The 18,930-nt window shown below is 51.9% G+C and overlaps 1 protein-coding gene across 3 annotated transcripts in view; it reads left to right on the top strand.

Moving 5' to 3' along the window:
• The window catches only part of RPS24 (ribosomal protein S24), a 596,901-nt gene that overhangs the window by 189,375 nt on the left and 388,596 nt on the right, over positions 1-18,930 (top strand). For all 3 annotated transcript variants that reach the window (XR_014253619.1, XR_014253620.1, XR_014253621.1), the window contains exon 6: positions 5,515-5,687. The gene's annotated coding sequence lies outside the window, so the exon portion shown is untranslated. The remainder of the gene's footprint in view (positions 1-5,514; positions 5,688-18,930) is intronic.

The raw sequence follows: 18,930 nt of genomic DNA, 5'->3' as shown, positions 1-18,930 counted from the left end.
CTCTGGCGCCCCTCTCAGGGCAAAAGCACCCACATCCACCTGGTTGCCCCCAAACCTTGAATCATCCTGGTCCTCCTACTTGCTAGCTCTTTGACTTAGGGTAAGTCAGAGAGGATAATCTCCCCAAGCCTCAGTTTCCACAGGTGTAAAATGGGGATAATAGCAGTATCTGCTTCACAGAGCTGTTGTAGGATGAGATGAGATGGTAATGATTAGGTGATGAGGGCTTATCACAGTGGCTGGCACAGTACGTGCTCAGAAACTATCAGCAAGCGTCTCTGACTCCTCTTTTCTGCCATTCTTCTCTTTTCTGCCAATCAAGACCACATGCTATAGGTTCTACCTTCTCAGGGCCCCTTCTCTGTGTTCACCATCTTCTCCTCCGTGCTCCCATCTCTGCCTCCACCTGTGACAACACCTTAGACCTGATCTGGCCCCCTCTGTGTGGCCCCGCTAATCTCTGCTCTCCTCCACCACCAGAGAAGTGCCCCTCAATTACACATCTGATTCTGCCTTTGCCTTGGAAGACTCTACGCTGCTCTTGGGATAAATTCCAAACTCCTTAGAGTGGCTTAGGAGGCTGGATATCTTAGCTGGCTGCCACCTGTTCCCTGTGACTCCCACCTCCAATGCTAACCACCGAGCACACCAAACTTTCAGCTCCTCTGACCGTCAGGATCTGGCCGATGCCCTCCCCTCTGCCTGGAAGACTCTTCTCCCTTCTCCCACCTCCACCTGAGGCACCCTCCTTCTGTCTCCTAAACACTTGCAGTGCTCTGCCTTTCCCTCATCAGAGCACTTTACCACTGTGTGGTCACTGCCAGGTCCCATATTGGGAACCCTCGTGGGACTGGGAGCATCAGGGGGCAGGGGCCATTCTGGCTTGGGTAATATCCAACACTGAGAACAGCGCCCAGCCGAGTAGGTTCCCGATATTAAATGAGTGGACGCGTTAAATGGGGGGTGGGTGAGGGGTGAGCAGGAGGGAGGAGCCCCTGAGTCAGGGGTTTCTGGTTTGGATGGAGTTGAGATGGGCGATATTAAGGGAGGTCAGCTTACATTGGAATTTTTGTATTAATGCGCTATTGGGACCAGGAGGGCCCAGATGAGTTTGGCAGCGGGCACTGGAGATCAGGGCCCTGGAAACAGACCTAAGCCTCCCTGCCCCTCCTCTGCTGCCCTCCACAGTCTGTGCAGGGTTGGGGCACAGCGCCGGCTCTGCCTCTGGGGGTGGCGGTGGAGTGGTACGTTTTCACAAGGTTTCTTCCCTCCAACGTTGCCTTGACCTAGATCTGCTAATTCTGCAGCAGACTAGTGCTGGAACCCATGAGGCCGGTCCATTTCGCTCCTGTTTCATGTGGCTCGTCTCTAAGGGCCTCTGGAGGGGGTGGAGTTTGGGCTAGGGGTGGGGGTATTATTCCTAGTTGTCTGCAGGAAGCGCTCATCATCACCCAGTATCTCCCACCGAGGTGGCCTCAATCCCCATGAGCGAGAGGTGGCAGCGAAAAGTCACCCCTTCCTGCCCCAAATCCAACCTCTGCCACCATGCCCAAATAAAGTAAGACTTCTGACGGGGATGACAGTTTGATGGGCTCTGGACTGAAGGGTGTCGGGAAGAAGGGTGTAGGAGAGGGTGGAGCCGTGTTCCCTTGATCTGCATATGGCATGTGGATGCTCCCAAGTCTTTGTGGGGGGCGGTCCCCTGTCACTCCTCCCTCCTCTCCTCCTACCCCTGCATTTTGCTGTCTCTTCCATCCCCCGACCGTGGTGGCTTTCTCTGCCCATTTTCTGCTGGCTCTGCAGAGGGAGGGCTGAGCCCTGCTCTGAGGAGGGGTGAGGGAAAGAGGAGCGTGGGAAGGAGCGGGGAGGCTCTCACCCCAGGCTGGGGCTGGTTTCCTCTGAACCAGCAGCAATCAAACACGCCTCACCACTGTGAGAATTAATTCCCTTCTCAAGCTCCCCTTCAGATAGGTGAGAAATGTGTGTGCCTCCTATTAACATGAGCGTGACCCCGTATCTTGTGAAATGACAGCCCTGGTCTGATTATGCTCAGGGAGCATCCCCACCTGCCTGCCCTGGGCTGCGTGACAAAAGCTCCCTCGTATTAACCGGCAAATGAACATTGCGCATCCATACCTTCCGTGTGATCCGCAGACAACGCCCGCTTCCTCGCAGCCATAGGACAGGGTCAGGAAGACAGTGTAGTTTCCCTCACCGTGTACCCAGCAGCTCTGGAGGTGAGAGGGGGAAGCTGTTCACAGGCGTGGCTGGAGGAGTGCGAGGCTGGGAGCAGGGTGGCCCGGTCACGTCTGTCTGCTGGCTGTGTATTTGGGATTGAGTCCCCTCCCTTCACGAGAGCAAATGGCTGGCCCGTTAGACCTGGAAGGGCTTTTGAGTCTGATGCTTGCTGATTCCAGGCTCTCACTGAGTATAGCCTTAGAACCTCATAAAAACAAGGCTCCCGTTTTCAATGTTGGAGGAACAGTCTAGAAAGTTCTCTAGGAGACAGAGTTAAGAAGCCAGCTCGGCGGTTGGTAAAAGGCCCTCCCTCAAGATACGATGCTGCTCAAGGCACCAGAAGAGCTTCTCTTCCTGGAGACTCAAAGCCCAGCGTGGCCTGTGTGTCTAGGGGGAGGCAGAGGAGGGTATTGGGACTGGGGAGGGGACAGGGCAGATGTTCCTTTGTTCAGACACTCGCTCACCCGTCAGATATTTGTTGAGTGCTTCCTGGGATCAGGGAGCATGGGAGAGTGGAAGAAGGTCCGCAGTCAGTCGGAGCTCCGTTTGCCCTTAGCTCAGCCTCTTACTCAAGTGTGACATGGACAGATGGCTGCTGGCCGCTGCGCCGTGGCCGTGTACTTGCGTGTCCTGTGCTGCCGGCGTGAGGGTGAGCTGAGACGGTGTTCCTGGTGGGGTGTGGGCCTCCCTGCACGCTGTCCCCTTCTCCCTCCTCTGCATGCACTGTCCTAAGCGTGTGTGGACCCGGGGCGGGGGAGCCTGGTGCGTGTTCACAAATAGCTTTGCTACAGAGGAGGGACCAGTGCACCGTAGTCTGGGGACTCAGAGGAGCGAGAGGCGTGACCAGAGAAGTTTCATGGGATGGCGCTGAGTTGAGCCTGGAGTGGGCCGGCATTTGGAGAAGGGAGGAAGGTCAGTGCAGGGGCAGGGAACAGCTTGAGTAAAGGCACAGATGCACAGAGCTTGGGAGGGATGAGGAGGAGGAGAAAGAAGCCTGTATGGAGGGTGCATGAGGGCGAGCATGCCGGGCAGGATGGTGCTTCTGTGCACGCTCTGGGGGAGGCCTGTTCGGACCACTATGTTGTGAGAGCTGGAGGTGCCCTATCCTGGGGTCTCCATGTACAGAACAGCAGTCTTGGGGTGATATTTCCTTCTCCCTTACTCTCCAGGACTGGACACTGTTAACACAGGTCTCTGGTCCTTATTATTTTACTTTTTCTCAACTCTTAAGTATGGGGGAAACTGCCATTTGCTTGTTCTTGGAATAATCTGCCCTTTCTTCTTGCAAAATAAGAAAGCCTTCCTGTTGCCTTCTCTGCCTTTTTGTTCTCCAGAGCACATCTCTCTGTCTTCCCCACGTTGACTAGTACTTTGTTTTTGGCTCCCCACACTACAGTCCTAGCTCTGTGAGGGCACGGACCAGCTGTTTGTTTTGCTCCTGTACCCCCAGCCCTTTAAGGACTGCTGTAACTGTTAGGCTTTCAATGCATATTTGAAGAATCATTGAATGAGTGGCAGTTGGGTTGATGATTCTTGGATCACTTGACATGGGGCACGTTGAAGTGGCAAGATGTTGAGTGAATCAGCCAAGCCCAAATGCATCTGGGATCTTGTGATGCTCATGGTTGAGTGGTGAATATTATAGGATGCTCAAAGCTTCCAAGGAGACGATAGATCCTGAAGTTATGCTAAGGGCTACACTGGCAGGCTGACTCCTCTCATCTCCCCCGGTGACCCTGGCTTGTCATGGGGTGCTGACTGTTATGGTGATGGCATGGCTGAACTGAATGGCACAAAGGGAGAAGGGGTTTTTGACTAATCCACAGGCTTGGTTCAAATGAAATCCTTCGAAATAGCATTGAAAAGGGGTATATCGTTTTCCCACGGTGTTGGTAGGTATCATGACGTCAGTAACATTTCCTAATCTTCAGTGAGCAGCCAGACTGGTTTCTGTCTTCTCTCTGTTACTCGGGTCCCCATGAGACCAGGGATGGTAAAGGAAGGAAGGTCCTGATAGAACATGTAGTGGAACATCAGTGGTTATGAATGAACATCCACTGCCCTAGCCCAGTTCCTGCTCCTGCCATGCCTGTGGGCACTCTCAGGGGATTGCCTTGCCCATCTTTCCCCAAATGCCAGACCTGGAGGTGGTGCAGCTGATATGGACGGGACCAGGTACAGACCACGTGGAGAAGCAGGACAGGGGCAGCAGGAGGGGCTGGCGTCGGGGTGGGGACAGCACAGGGGAATCTTCAGATCTGAGGTGACTCCTGAAGGTGATTCCAAAGACTCAAGATTTGGAATAGGATTTTAAAGATTCCTAATTTGGTGAGCTTATTCCCAGGGTGGGGGAAGGAGAGAATTCCAGGCACAGAGAGCAGCAAGTGTAAATAGGTCGTGTGTGTGTGTGTGTGTGTGTGTGTGTGTGTGTGTGTGTGAGAGAGAGAGAGAGAGAGAGAGAGAGAGAGAGAGAGAGAACCTACAGGTAGTTTCCTGGAGGGTCATCTGAGGGAGAAGGGAAGGAGGTGGGAGGGGAGGGGTGAGGGAGCCAGGCTGTGAAGGCCTTGAATCCCCTGGACGTGGCGGGAAGTGATGCGTTTAGGTAAGGGAGTGACATGACCAGCTCTATTTCAGAAAAGACAGTCCTGGCAGCATGTAAAGAATAGATTAGGGGTGAGGCTGGAGGCAGGGACACTAGTTAGGAGGCCGACGGAGGAAGCCAGCAGAGGGAATGGCAGGAGACTGATCAAGGCTGTGGCACTGAGGACAGGATGGAGGACAGGTAGACTGGCCAGGGCCTGGAGACTGACCAGTGTGCAAGGAGGAGCCCTAGGGAGAGAAGTGAGGCTCGGAGCCCCCCCCGCCCCCGACCCCGCCCGTCTCCCTGCCACCCCCAGGGGTGTAGTCTGCTAGCTGCTGGAGGTGCTAGCGCGTGGTGTCGTTCACCAGGATAGGGGTCCCTGGAGTAAGGCATCATCCCCAGGCCGGGGAGGGGGATGCTTGCACCGCTGGGTGGATGTGAGGGCAAGTTACGTATTGTAGAGTACATGTCCCCCTCCGGCCCTGACCCAGGCTCACTGGGAAAGGCTGGTTCCTGGCTCCTGCCCCTCCCTTTCCTTCTTCCTCCCTGCCATATTCTTTCAACCTCCTCCTTTCCCCTTTCTCAGACATCTTAGGATGAGCAGCTGGGGAAGAGGAGCCATGGAATAACATCCACTCAGGGAAAGGTTATTAACCCAGGATTATAATCATGGTGCCTTCCCTTGTCTCTTATAGGGGAAGAAGGCGGACTCGATGGCTTAGCTGAAAGCAAGCTCGGGACTCCCCTCAAGCAGCCTGTGGATCACAGGTTCCTGCCAGGCCCTCCGGAGCATGTGCCCCACGCCCTGGCCCAAGGTCTCTTCCCAAAGAGGAGTGATCTCTCTGCCCTCAACGCTTTCTCCGAAAAGGTAAGACCCATGTTGCCTGAGCCTGTGATTGGCAGCAAAGTGCACTCAACACTGAGTCTCTGGTTTCAGGGGCTGACAGTCAGCTGTTGAGCGGCTGCATTTTATTTGCCTGCCTCACCTACACTATGACCTCTTCTGGGGAGCCCTGGGCTGTGGCTGTGCTCTCACCTCTGGTGTGGAGAGAGGAGCCCTGGCCCAGGTGACTTTCTCTGAGCGCCTGTTCTGTGCAAGGCTCTGGGCTTAGTGCTTGGGACATGCCATGGATCAGACAGAGGCTTAGGGATCTCAGCCATTTCGTTGGCACGTAGATCACTGTAGCTTGGAGGAGGGTGCCACTGACCTTGACTGCGTGTGGCTGTGTGAGTGGAGTGGGGAAGGTGAGAAAAGGCTTCTTGCTGATTTCTAGGCTGCTTCAACAGCCCCTGTTTGGCATTTCAGCTCTTCCATCACCTGTGGAATATTAAATTCCCTCTGTTTGAAATACCAAGAATGGTCTTGTCTTTCTGACTGGATGCTGACTGATACAGGTGTTTGAGGAGGGTAGAACACGGGTGGCACTAGGGGAAAGAGTAGACGGTGAGATGGTATGGTATACAGACTAATATACCCCCAAAAATGTCCACGTCCTAATCTCTGGAACCTATGACTATGTTACCTCACATAGCAAAAGGGACTCTATTATCCAGGATTATTCAGGAAATTATCTTGGATTATTTCAGTGGGCCTCATGTAAACACAGGGTCTTTATAAGAGAGGGGCAGAAGAAGAGAGTCGGAGAGGGAGATGTGGTGATGGAAGCAGAGGTTGGAGTGACTGGATTGTTGGCTTCGACTGGGAGGAAGAAGCCATTAACCAAGGAATGCAAGCAGCCTCTAGATGCTGAAAAAGGCAAGAGTACAGATTCTCCCGTAAGAGCCTCCAGAAGGAATGTAGTCTCACCAACACTTTGACTTTAACACAGTGAAAATCGTTACAGACTTCTGACCTCCAGGACTGCAAGATAGTAGATTTATGTTGTGTTAAGCCAGTAGGTATGTGGTACTTTGTTATAGCAGCAATAGGAAACTAATACAGAGGGCCAGAGTTCAAGATGTTGTAAATCATGCAAAGGAGTTTGGATCTTGTTCTATAGGGTTGAAGGCTTCTTGCTGCTCAGGAGCGCACGTGTGCTAAGTGTATGAGCTCTGAAGTCAGGCTGCCTGGGTTTGAACACCCGCTTTGCCAATGACCAGCCTTGTTAGGGAGTGCTCTAACTTCTCAAAGCTGCAGTACTTACATCTCCAAAGCAGCGGTATAGTCGTTCTTCTCTCACAGACATGTAAGGATCAAATGAGATGATGCGTGTAGGGTGTTTGGCACAGCATAGGTCACAAAAGCGATTGTTACTCTCACTTGCTTTGCAACTTCGGACAAGATGGTGTCTCGCTTGGAGTGAGACTTGATCCCTACATCTGCCGAGAGGAGGTAATAGTAGGCCCCCTAGCCTCCACACCCCGCAGGAATAAGTGGATTTTGTGATATGATGAATTGGAGAGGGAGGTTACCTCTGTACACCCCTGCTGGCCTGGCTGGAGCTCTCTACCTGCCCATGGAGGGAGCAGGTGCCAGCTCTCCCTGCCCACCCAGTCCCTTCTGCCCCCAACTCTGCAGGCATTCCTGGATCCCTGTGCCCCTTAAGGGCTGTCCTGGTTTCTGCTCCCCTGCACTGTGCTCTAGGCGTAAGCTATTTTAGTTACAAATTCCTTGAAATGCTACAACTTCCCTGCCCACCTGGACCGACCTCCCCAGGCCCAGCTGCCAGGTATTGATTTCTCCTTTAAATATTACTGCAGCCCAGGAGCATGTATGGATTAATTGACGAGGCTAGGCTTGTACCTGCACACTTCATTAACAGCTGCTACTAATTAGCAGAGTAGTCATTAAGAGACCTGCTGGGGTTTTGAGGATAATAGTAGTATTTTTTTCCCATGACTCTTAAGCGCACAATAAATTTTGGAGTGAAAGTCCATGATCCCAGGTTGGGATGGAAGTCATGGGGTGGTGTGTGCTCAGGGCTTGCCCCTAAGAACACAACAGAAACTAGAAAATCACCATAGTGGGACCAGAGTCAGGAGGGCCTTAGAGTCATCTGGTCTACCACGTATGACTACTGTGCCTGGGAGAGGGGCCTCACTATCAAGGTCACACAGAGACAGGGAGGCAGAGCTGGGACAGGCGACCAGGGCTGCTGACTTTGCTCCAGGCCAGGGCTCTGTTTACTAACTGGGGACTCTGCTGCATGCATTTGGATAGCTTGATGGGGGAGGTTGGACCATGCACATAGCCATGTCCCCTACTCCCCCTGCCCCAAACCCGATGCGCTTTCCCCAAGATGGTGCTGCATTTCCTTTCCCAATTCTGGGCCTCCTCACATTTTGTCCACATCACTCTACCTTCCATCTCCTTGCTCCTGGAACCCCTTTCTCTGTCTTTAGCAGGCTTATCTCCAAATGGGCAGGACTCAGCAGTTGGCCTGCAGTGGACCCTTTGGGTTATCCATGCTGATGGAAATACATAGTGAGTGGAATTAAGCCTGAAGTGTGTGCATTTGGACAACTTATTGACCCTCTTGGAATGTCATCCAGCAAGTGGGCTAATGCGTGTAGAGGGCCGAGCACAGGATGGGCATAGAGTGAGTGAGTGAGTCCTCAGTAGACGGCAGCCATGTACCCTGGGCTCCTTAGGAAGGTGCACCTGTGGCCCAATCATTGTGCTTTTCTCAAGCTGACTTGAATCATTCACTGAGCAAACATTGAGATGTTTTACAGCAAAGGAATAGAGCCTTGACTTATTATTTCCTTCTTGTTTTAGAGATAATGTTAATAATAATTCCAATCACTCACCTTCCCTGTAAGCTCACTGTGTGTCAGGAGGTACTGTTCTAAGTGCTTTACATGGATTAATTTATTTTATCCTCTTGACAACCCTATGAGGCAGGTAATTTAGTTATGTTTCCTATTTCGTAGAAGCGAAAATGAATGTGCTAAACTTGCTCATGGTCGCCTAAGAAGGAGGTGGAGCTGAACCCGGCATCCTAGCCCCAAGTCCAAGCCCTTAGTCATGGAACTCCTCAGCCCCTTAGAGGGGTCGATTTCCTGGCTAAGGGAACCCTCTGTCCCCCAGTGCATGCTGCATGGGTAGCAGCTGTGTTTATGTCACGTGTCTGTATCCTCCAGACCTCAGCTGGTTGATCCAAGGTGGGCACTTGAAGCAAAGGCTTCCCCACACTATATGCTTTTGGGTTTTATGGCTCAAAAGCCTAAGATGGGCCCATTTGACTCCTAACTGGCGGAGGTGTCAGAAAGAGGCTGAGCCTGGGAGGGGGAAGAGCTGATGAGCTACAGTTAGGACGGGGGGCCAATCATGGTCACCAGCTGTGAGTGGCTGGAGGGAGCTGGCCAGCCAAGAAGGAGGGCAGAGAGTTGCGTGGATGCGATGAGAGAGACCCCTGGTCTTGGAGGGGTGACTCACAATGCTGGTTCCCATGGAGCTTGGTTGCTCCTGGCCTTCTGTTTTGGGATCCTGCTGAGGACCTGCTTCATACTGAACTAGTCTCTCTCCTTGAGTCTCTCTTATTGAGCTAGTGCCCCTCTTTTCCTTGTAAGCAGGAGAACTCTAAGATGAACAATTCTTTTATCAGGTTTACAGGGTACTGATGATTCGAGGAGGGGCGCAACCCCATCTATGGTGTGCATCTCCTCCTGCACAAGGACAATATCCTAAAATGACTGGGACTTTTAAGTAAAGGTCTCTGGAGACAGTGCTCAGCTGGAGATAAACATCCGTACTGGTCAGGGTGAGGACGGGCTGCTCTATCATGATAATGCAGCGGCATAAAGGATTGAAGTTCCTTCCTTTCTTACCTTACAGTGTAAGGTGAATGGCCCAGGTTGGCAGGGCAGCTCTGACCCAGTCATTCAGGGACTGGGGTGCTCTGACCCACTGCCCCACCATCCCTGAGAGCCTTCTTGTGGTCTCGGTGGCAGGGGCTGCCATGCCTGGCTCTAGCCAGAGGTGGAAGAGAGCATGGAGGGGGCACCCCGATATCTTACATCACTTCCATTCCACTTCACTGGTGACAGTTTAGCACATGGGCCCACCCAGCTGCAAGGGGGGCTGGGAAATGGAATCCTGATCTGGGGTCAGCAAATGTTTTCTGTAAAGGTCCAGATAGGAAATGTTTTCAGCTTTGAGAGCCGTATTCTCTGTGTTGCAAGTACCCGACTCTGCCCTTGTATCTTGAAAGCAGCCATAGGCAATATGCAAGTGGATGGGCATGGCTATATCCCAATAAAACTTTATTCATGGACACTAAAATTTGAATTTCATGTAATTTTCATGTGTCATGAATATTTTTTCTTTTTTCAACCACTTAGAAATGTAAATACCATTTTTAGATCATGGGCCATTCAAAAATAGGCAGTGGTCTGATCTGGCCCGTGGGGCATAGTGTGCAGACACACCTGGTCTGGATGGTGACCTGGCTGTTTTTCTGTCAGGGGAGATTGAATTTGGGTGGCGAGTGAGTGGTCCCCATTACAGTATCCATCCAGGCTTTGCTAAGAGAGGGGCATTTTAGAAGGAGCAGAAGCAGCCATGCCCTGGGAGGTTCCTGATGTCAGAGGTTGTGGAGAGGGTTACAGCGTCACGTAAGGAGCTGGCAGCGGGCCTCCCCCAGTGCTGGAGGCCAGCTGGGGTGAGGACACCAGTGGCCAGAGTTACACAGGATACTGCAGGTAGTATCCAGTTCCCCACCAAGGGGCAGCCAGTCACTCACAAGCAGGGCACTCCCATTCTTGCTGCTGGGGCTCGTGGAAGCTATGCAGGAGGGGGCTTTGAACTGGACAATGATACTCTTTAATCATTAGGAAGTGACTGCTACAAATATTAAGTGGGACCAGGAAAATCATCAGCAAGGATGAAGATACTATTATTTGACAAGTTTGTTTGACGTCAACTGCCAATTATTCTCTCTGTGCTGCAGAAAAATCAGAACCAAAGACAGAAACATTCACCCAAGGGTGTTAGATGTGGACTCAGACCAGCCCGGGTTTGAGTCCTGGTTCTATCAGATCCCATGTGACCTCCACTAGCCCTGTAACCCCTCTGGGCCTCAGACCCCTCATCTGTTAAATGGTGGAGAATAACACCTGTTGTGCAGGTGTGTTGGAAGAAACCCATTTCTAATGCAAAGGGTGCATTTGTTCAAATGAAAAGGATGATTTTTTCTTCTCTCTCTGGGCCTCAGGTTCCTCATTTATAAAATGCATGGGTGGACCGTGGTCCATTCTTGTCCTGACAATCAGTAATTATGTTGCCAGTGGACTTATGAGAAGGAGAAAGCTGTCCTTCAGAGGTGCTTCCTCCTGGTGAGAGGTTTTGAAGCTGAAGGAAGCAGCGGCTTGATCAGGAACCTCCTGCTCTCAGACCCTCCCTATCCTTCCTGGCACAGCTCAAGCCTGCCTCCTCCAGGAAGCCCTCCTGGATTCCTCCAGGCACAGGCCATCTCACCCTTTCTGAAGGACCCAAGTATTTGACCTTGACCTCCACCCCAGTCTTTTTCCCCTACTTGCTGATTTGATGGTCGCAGACTCCCTATAACCACTTCTGTAACCCTGACCCTAACCCTAACCCTAACCCTGAAACCCTAACCCTACCACTGAGCTCTGTGAATGGGTCCAGTGTGGAATTGTGAGCTGGAGGTGCTCTGTTGTGGGGCCAGCCTGGCAGGACTCAGCTAGCTCACATTCCTACCAGGCAAAGGGGAGCTAAAGCACCCAAATCCCCCAGCCAGGAGCCCATGTTGGTAGCCATGTCCTCTTGGGGCCTGGGGCAATATGGAGAGGACAGAAACCAGCTGGCTCACAGACCATGCAGACAGTCTATAGGCCTCATGACCCCCACTGGCTTCATGGAAGCGGGCGATGCAGCATCTCAGGTGGAGGTCCGCGCCCTCCTTCCATCACACTACCAATACCCATCCTGGGAGAGTGACCTTATCTGGGGACATGTGAGGATGCAAACTGGCCAGTGAGATGTACGTTGAAGATGCTGTTCCTTGTTGGTCTCATTGAACATCTAAACTTCTAGTAAGGATATAGCACACTGTGTTCTGTGACATCATTCAATTCATCTATTAATTCATTCAGCAATATGGTCGGTCCACCAGGTGCTGGGAAAACAGGGGCCAACAAGGCAGAAATAGTTCCTGGGATTGTGGAGTATCTACACAATTCAGCAAACGATTGCAGAAGTATTTGATGAGATCACAGTCTGGGCTGTGGAGTTGAAGGTGGCCAGACCATGGTAAGGTGGGGTGATGCAGGGTAGAGCATCTGGAATGTTCCAGGCTGAGGGACCACGGGTGTGAAAGAAGACGGATGAGAGGAGCAACATTAGTCTGGGAGCTGAAGGGAGACCCCTGTGTCTGGACAGCAAAGCATGGAGGGAGCAGGGGACAACGTGGTGCTACGGGGTAGGGGGACACTAGACTCCAGGAGACCTTGATGAGCATCGTAACAGGGTTTGGACTTTAGTCTGAGGGCATGGGAAGCTCTGGAAGCGTTTTGGACAGCGGTACATGTGATGGGCTTTCATTTTAGAAGGATTCCTCTGGCTGTTGGGTGCAGGGTGCACTGATAAGAGGAGGATCGGGGAGAGGGGGACAGTTGTAGTCACCTAGGTAAGGCGTGTGGGTGGCTAGGATAGGTAGAATGGAGTGCAATGGAAAAAGGAAGAAGATGTGCTCAAGAGTTATAAGGAGGAAGAGCCAACAGGACTCGGATATGGGGGAGAGGGAGTATCAAGACGATTCCTAGGTCTCTGTTTTGAGCAATTGGATGGATGGTGGCGTCTTTAACTGAGATGGGGACACAGAGGGAAAAGCTGACTTTAGGAGGATGGATGTGTTATGAGATATCTGAGAGACACCCAAGTGGATCTGGGGTTTAGGAGTGAGTTCTGGGGCATCCATAAAAACAGGGAGTCATTGGCATGCAGACGGCCACTGACTCCCCTGGAGCGGTCAGATCCCTCCACAGGAGAGTGTAAAGGCCTGGAATGAGGCCTGGGAAACAGTTATCAACGCTCCATGGCCTCTGTCTATAGAGGAGACCAGTCCTCATTTATATACCAATTTCACAGCCCCTTTGGTCAACCAGAGGGAAAGCAAAGACAGAACCGAGAGAGCGGTAGCAGCTGTAGATGGGCGAGGGCGGTCCTGGCGCCTCCTCCTCCTCCCCCTCGGCCTCAGGGCCTTTGCAACTGCTGAACTGATCCCTGGACCACCTTTGCCCCACCTTTGGCCTGGCTGGCTCCTGATTCTTCAGGTCTACTTCAGATGACACCTCCTCAGAGAGGCCTTCCCCCACCGCCCCACCCCAAACTCTGCTCCCCCAGGAGTCCCACCACGGCACCGGGCTCCATTTTCTTCACCCGCTGGCACTCTCTGAAATCCTTTCTGCATCCCTGTGTGCATCTTTTTCCCGTTTCTCCTGACCAGAACCTAAGACCCCCGCGGGCAGGGACCTAGCCCTTGTTCTGTGGATGGCTGCGTCCCCAGCATTCTCCTCCGCTCCCCCGTCCCCTCTCTCCTGCAGGATCCCCAGGAGCAAATCCTGTGGGCTCCAGCTTTGAGGTCTCCCTGGGGATAGGTCTGTTTCCTACCTCAGCCACCTCCCTCTGAACTCAATGCATCAGCATGTCTTGCTTGGGTGATCTTTTTTTCCAGATAATACTTATTTTTCATGAAAATGTAATTTATGAGGTAATAGTTTTTCGTGATACGTTGGTGTGTTCTCCTCTTTTTACTGAAGTATAGTTGGTGTACTATATTATGTAAGTTACAGGTGTACAATATAGTATGATTCACAATTTTTAAAGGTTATACTCCATTTATAGTTATTATAAAATATTGGCTATATTCCTTGTGCTGTACAATATATCCTTGTAGCTTATTTTATACATAGTAGTCTGTACCTCTTACTCCCCTGCCCCTATATTGCCCCTCCCTGCTTCCCTCTCCCCACTGGTAACTACTAGTTGTTCTCTATATCTGCGAGTCTGCTGCTTTTTTGTTATATTCCCTAGTTTGTTGCATTTTTTAGATTTCACATGTAAGTGATATCATACAGTACGTGTCTTTCTCTGTCTGACTTACTTTGGGTGACTTCTTTTTCTTCCCTCCACCCTTCCAGTGCAGTAGCCACTTGCATCTACCTAAAATGGAAATCTGAGCCTGTGTCTCTTATACTTGAAACTCTTCAAACGGCATCTGAAAATAACTCCAAATGCGGTTGATATTTTCCAGAGGCCTCTATAGTCTAGTCCCTGCCTACCTTTCCAGTCTTCTCGACTGCTTTGCCCTGGACTCTTTGGTCCAGACCTATGGGGCTCTCAGCATCTCCAAGGAACCACTCACTCTCTCTCACCTTGGTGCCTTTGCCTGGGCTCATCGCTCTGCCTGGAACACGTAGTAGGAGCTCTATAAATACTTACTGAACGAATGAATGATAAATCCAGGAGAACAAAGGGAGAAAGAATACTGAGGAGGAGTATTTCTCTCCCCTTAAGGGGAAGCCTGGCAGCATCTTTCATTTTCCTTGTGTCTCTCTCTCTTAAGCCTCAGACACTTGCCCTCTTCCTAGCTTTTGATGCCTGAACCTCAACCCAGTACCTCCAGTTGCCTCCAGGGCCCCAGCTACCCCAGGCAGCCTTAATTAATTGTAAAATTGATTAAGCAGCCCCCTTTGTTAGGCTGGACTGGTGTTTATTTGTATTTTCATATTATTATCCTTTTATACTTCTCTGGGCGCCCTCAGCTCTCTACTGACACCTTTTATTGGGGAAATGTTAATTTAAAAATCATCTATAATGCAGGTGTCACAAATCAAAGCTGTTCGGTAATGAGTTGCTCTTATGTCGTATAAAAACAATTAATTAAAACCCTTTCTGAGAGAGCCGTGCCAGCAGATTTATGTTTCCCAGTGTCTCCCCTCGACCTTCCTTTTTAAGGACCCTCATGCAGTTGGCTGGCTTCTCTAGCAGGATGGTTTCCTCCCGTCTCTGCTCAGGAAATCGAGTCCCAGCCTGGTGGAGTGGGGAAGGCTCCAGGAGGGCGTCTGGTCCTTCCTCCTTGCATTTAGAGTGCCGAGAGCGATTTTGCTGTGGTCATGCAGCAGTTGAGTGGCAGCGCCAGGCTCAGAACAGCCTCTGCCGCCCGGGTCCTGTCCTGGTCATCCCTGCTGGCATTTCTCCTGCCGTCCTCCTGACAAGGCTCACTGACCAGGGGACCACGAGCAGCTACGCTGCTGTTTTGCCAGTGCTAGTCCAGTAAATGCCACTCGTTTCCCCACTGACAGACACGGTTACTTTGCAAATGCTTTCCGCTCTTTGCTAATCAATTCAGCACGTAGGAAATATAATCCAGCGTGTCTCAGTTCTGGTCTTGCCTCTGTTCTTGTTCCATCGTGTAACCATGGGTAAATCACTTCTCCTTGGTTGGGCCTCAGTTTCTCTCTCTGCACAATGGGAACATTGATTTAGAACAGGAGTTGCACAGTGAAGTACCTCCAGGTGCCATGAACAAATAAGGCAGGGCTGATGGAATTTGTGAAAGACTGGAGAAGAGGATGCTCCTTCTGAAGGGGACAGCCTCTGTCGCCCCCAGATGTTTGCTGCATCTGGGAACTTGGGAACACAGACCCGATGTTGCTCTTTTTCATGAGACGCTGGAAATCCAGCTCAAGATTTAAAAATGTTGGCAAGGGTGCCAGCCATTGCTTAATTTGCCCTCAGGTGCCCTCCTCGCCATTCTCCTGTTCTGCTCTGTATCCTGGGGGACTGGCCCCTTCAGGCTCCTGGGTGGGTTGCGTGGAGTCAGTGAGAGGCTCTGGTTGGAGATGGGAAGGTGAGAGGGTGGGAGGTAGGAGAAGCCAGGGTGTCTCCCCCATCTCTCTGCCTCAGGCACCATCTCTGGCAATGCTCATGTCTCTGTGACCTACCGGGGTTCCAGGTCGGCCAGGTCATTGTGGCCCCTGGGCCCTGGTTACCCTACCTCCTGCCTTCCTTCCTTCCTCCAGAGCTGCTGCTAATCTCTGGGTTGTCGTACTCATCTTTCCTCTCCTGTGTAACCGGTCCTTGAGTTAAGTTCCCTCTGCTTTAAATACCTAGAGTGGTTGATTGGTTCTTGGCTGGACCCTGACTTAAACAGTTAAAAATTATATTATTATTATTATTATCATTATCATGATTTAACACAGTGAAGGCTCGTCTGTGGGCTGGAGGGAGTATGGGGAGCCCCAGTTTGGATAAACTGAATTTCAAGGTCATTACTTGGTTCAGGATTGACCCGAGAAATCAGACAATACTGGTCCCTGCACTTTAGAAGCTTCCAGTCTTAAGAGTGAGCAAAGTCTCCGGGGCATTCGGCTTCTGGCCCTTCCGCCTCCACTAAAAAGCCGGCCTCTCCCTCTCCATGCTGGGGCCTCCTCTGGCTCTGCCCTGCCCAGCCTCTCCCTGGTTGGCGCCCCCTCCTGGCAACAGGTGGCACTGCTCTAGGTTGGCCTGCGAGGGCCTCGGGTGGGCTTGGAGCAGGCAGATGACTTTCTCACACACTTGCCTCTCCTGCCTTCTCGAAAATCCAGGCCAAAGGGAGGGAGTGTGAGTCAGGACTAGAACCCGGGGCTCCTTCCAGCAGGAGGTGCACATCCCATGCCTACCATGTGCCACCCTCAGTGCCAGGGCTGGAGACAGCCTCACTGAGAAGACCCAGCCCCGCCTTCGAGGAGCTGGGCACCCAGGATGGCAGGTGAGAAGTATCCTGCCAGGCAAGTGGGGCGGGCTACCCCGGGGAGCCCCGGGAGGGAGAGCTGCCAGGCTCAGGAGCTTAGGCCCTGACTTCTGGATTGCTGCACCTTGGTGTGGAATATGCTTCCTTCCCACCTAACATTGTGTGACTTGGGGACTGTCCAACTCAAAATGAAAAGAAGCCAACCACGTGGCGAGCTGTCCCCTCCCCCTGCTGGGGGCGCCCCTCCCGCCGGCCCTCCCGCCCTCCCGTGATCTCCCCCTCCCCTCCGAGTGGGGCTGTGAAGTGTCTAATCCAGGCTTTTATCTGGCATCCACAATTATAATGTCAAGATTGAATAATCTGCCTTTATCTCCCGGGTGACAGCCATGTAGAAACTTCAAAAGAAACAGTTTTGCTGGCATTTAACGGCTTTTGTTAATTACTATATCCCAAAGAAAATGAAATAAAGGAGGAAGAAAAATGATATTTCTCTGTGACAACTTTGTAAAAATAGCAGTGATGAAGCGGCACAGTTTAAGGGCTTTAACTATTCATGCAGCCGAGATGGGCCTCTAGCAGTCCGTGAGGGCTCCCAAGGGTGTCTGAGGATGCCCTGTGCACAGACCCCTTCACACGCCACCCGCACTGTCCATGCCACTCTCATGACCCGCCTCACAAAGCCCCCCCCACACAAGCACCCCATCCCCTCTACCCTCATACACACTCACACGCAGCACACACTCCACACGTCGCCCCATAGCATCATCACGTATGTTCACACTCAGTGCCCATGACGCACCCCTCAAACTCAGCCCCATTCGTAGCCTCACATTCGCATTCTTTCACAGGCTCCCACCCACGCACACCCTCTTGTATACCTGTCTCTCACATGCGCACACAGACACACACACAGACACACGCACACAGGTGAGTATTCCTTCTTTCATTTGATTGTTCAGAAGCCTTCCATACCCCACCTTGCTCCAGGCTCTGTGCCGGGTGCTGGGAAACAGGCATGCAAGAGGTTCTGTGCTGGGTAGCAGGGAAGACAGGTGGGTGGACCATAGCCCGTCTTCTGCTTGTGCTCATGTCGCACTGCACTGATGTCCCATGTGATGTGGGTGTGTGGGGACAGTGTGCTGGAGGGCGTAAGAGCTCAGGCTCTGGGGCCAGACTGGCTGGTTTGAATCCTGGCACTCTTGTGTTATAGCTGTGTGACCTCGGGCAAGTCATTCAACCTCTATGTGCTGCAGTGTCCTTACCTGTAAACTGGGGATGAGAATAGGACATCTTGTTCAGGGCCCTGTGAGGACGGAATGCAGTATTACAGGTAAAGTGTTGCCCAAATGCTAGCTGTCATTTAGGGTCAGGCAGAGCGGTTGACTCTACCTGCAGGGAAGTGGCCTGGCATTTAGGGGAGGCTTCATGGAGGAGGTGATATTTGAGGTTGGGGCCTTGAAGGTTGGACGAAAAGAGGGAGAACGCATCCCAGGCAGAGAAGACAGCATGGGAACAGGTTTAGAGGCACGGTGGGCATGCGCATCCCATGAATGCTGCATGTTTGGTGGGATTGGATGCTGCATGTTTAGTGTGAGGCTTGGGTGGGAGAAGATTCTGGAAAGGTAGGCAGGTCCTGATGGTGACAGACCCTGTGTTTCATTCTCAGGGGTGGGTTTCCCTGTAGAAGCTGAGGCTGCAGCTGAGTCATGTCATCAGAAGAGAGGAAGGCCAGGGACAAGCAGGGTGCAGGGTGGGCCGGCCTGCGTGGGCCTGAGGGCAGGGGAACCAGAGAGGAGGCTGGTCTCCCACCACACACGCGCTCCCACACACACGACACACTCACACTCACTCATACACAGTCACGCGTGAACACACCTGCACACATGCTTAGTTACACACACACACTTTCTTTTACTCTTGTCTCCCAAACCGAATATGTAAATGGATATTTTTAAGTCCAGTTTCATTTCTCTGCAGTGGCTCTTTTTTTTTTTTAATTTTAATTTTTTTTTGCAGTGGCTCTTTACTCCTTAATTACCTGGCAGTGGGTTGGCAGAGATGTGACTAATGGCAGAAACTGCCAAAATAAACCTCCAAGGGCTTTGCTCTGTGATGTGTGCTCCTGTGTGATCCTGAGGGGGCGCCTTGGAGGCAGAGGGCTGGGCTGGTCATGGCCCTAGGCAGGTGGGGTCGGGAGACCTGGCATCTGGTTCTGGCCTTAGTCTCTCCAGCTGTAAAATGGGAGAGCTGAACATATTCTCCAAGGGTCTGTCTAGTGATATTATTCTAGGATCTTCTCGAGGGTAAACCAACACTTCGTGCACTAGAGAGATGCCCACAGACTCATTTCAAGGCAAAAAGAGGAAATGTTTTCAGAGGAAAGTCTACTGAGTGCCAAACCCAGTGCCAGGAGCC

The sequence above is a fragment of the Balaenoptera physalus genome (genome assembly GCF_965194825.1).
Source record: "Balaenoptera physalus genome assembly, chromosome: 14".
In the NCBI taxonomy this organism is placed as follows: domain Eukaryota; kingdom Metazoa; phylum Chordata; class Mammalia; order Artiodactyla; family Balaenopteridae; genus Balaenoptera; species Balaenoptera physalus.
Note: the sequence above shows the minus strand (reverse complement) of the source record. Positions and strands in the feature narration are given on the sequence as shown.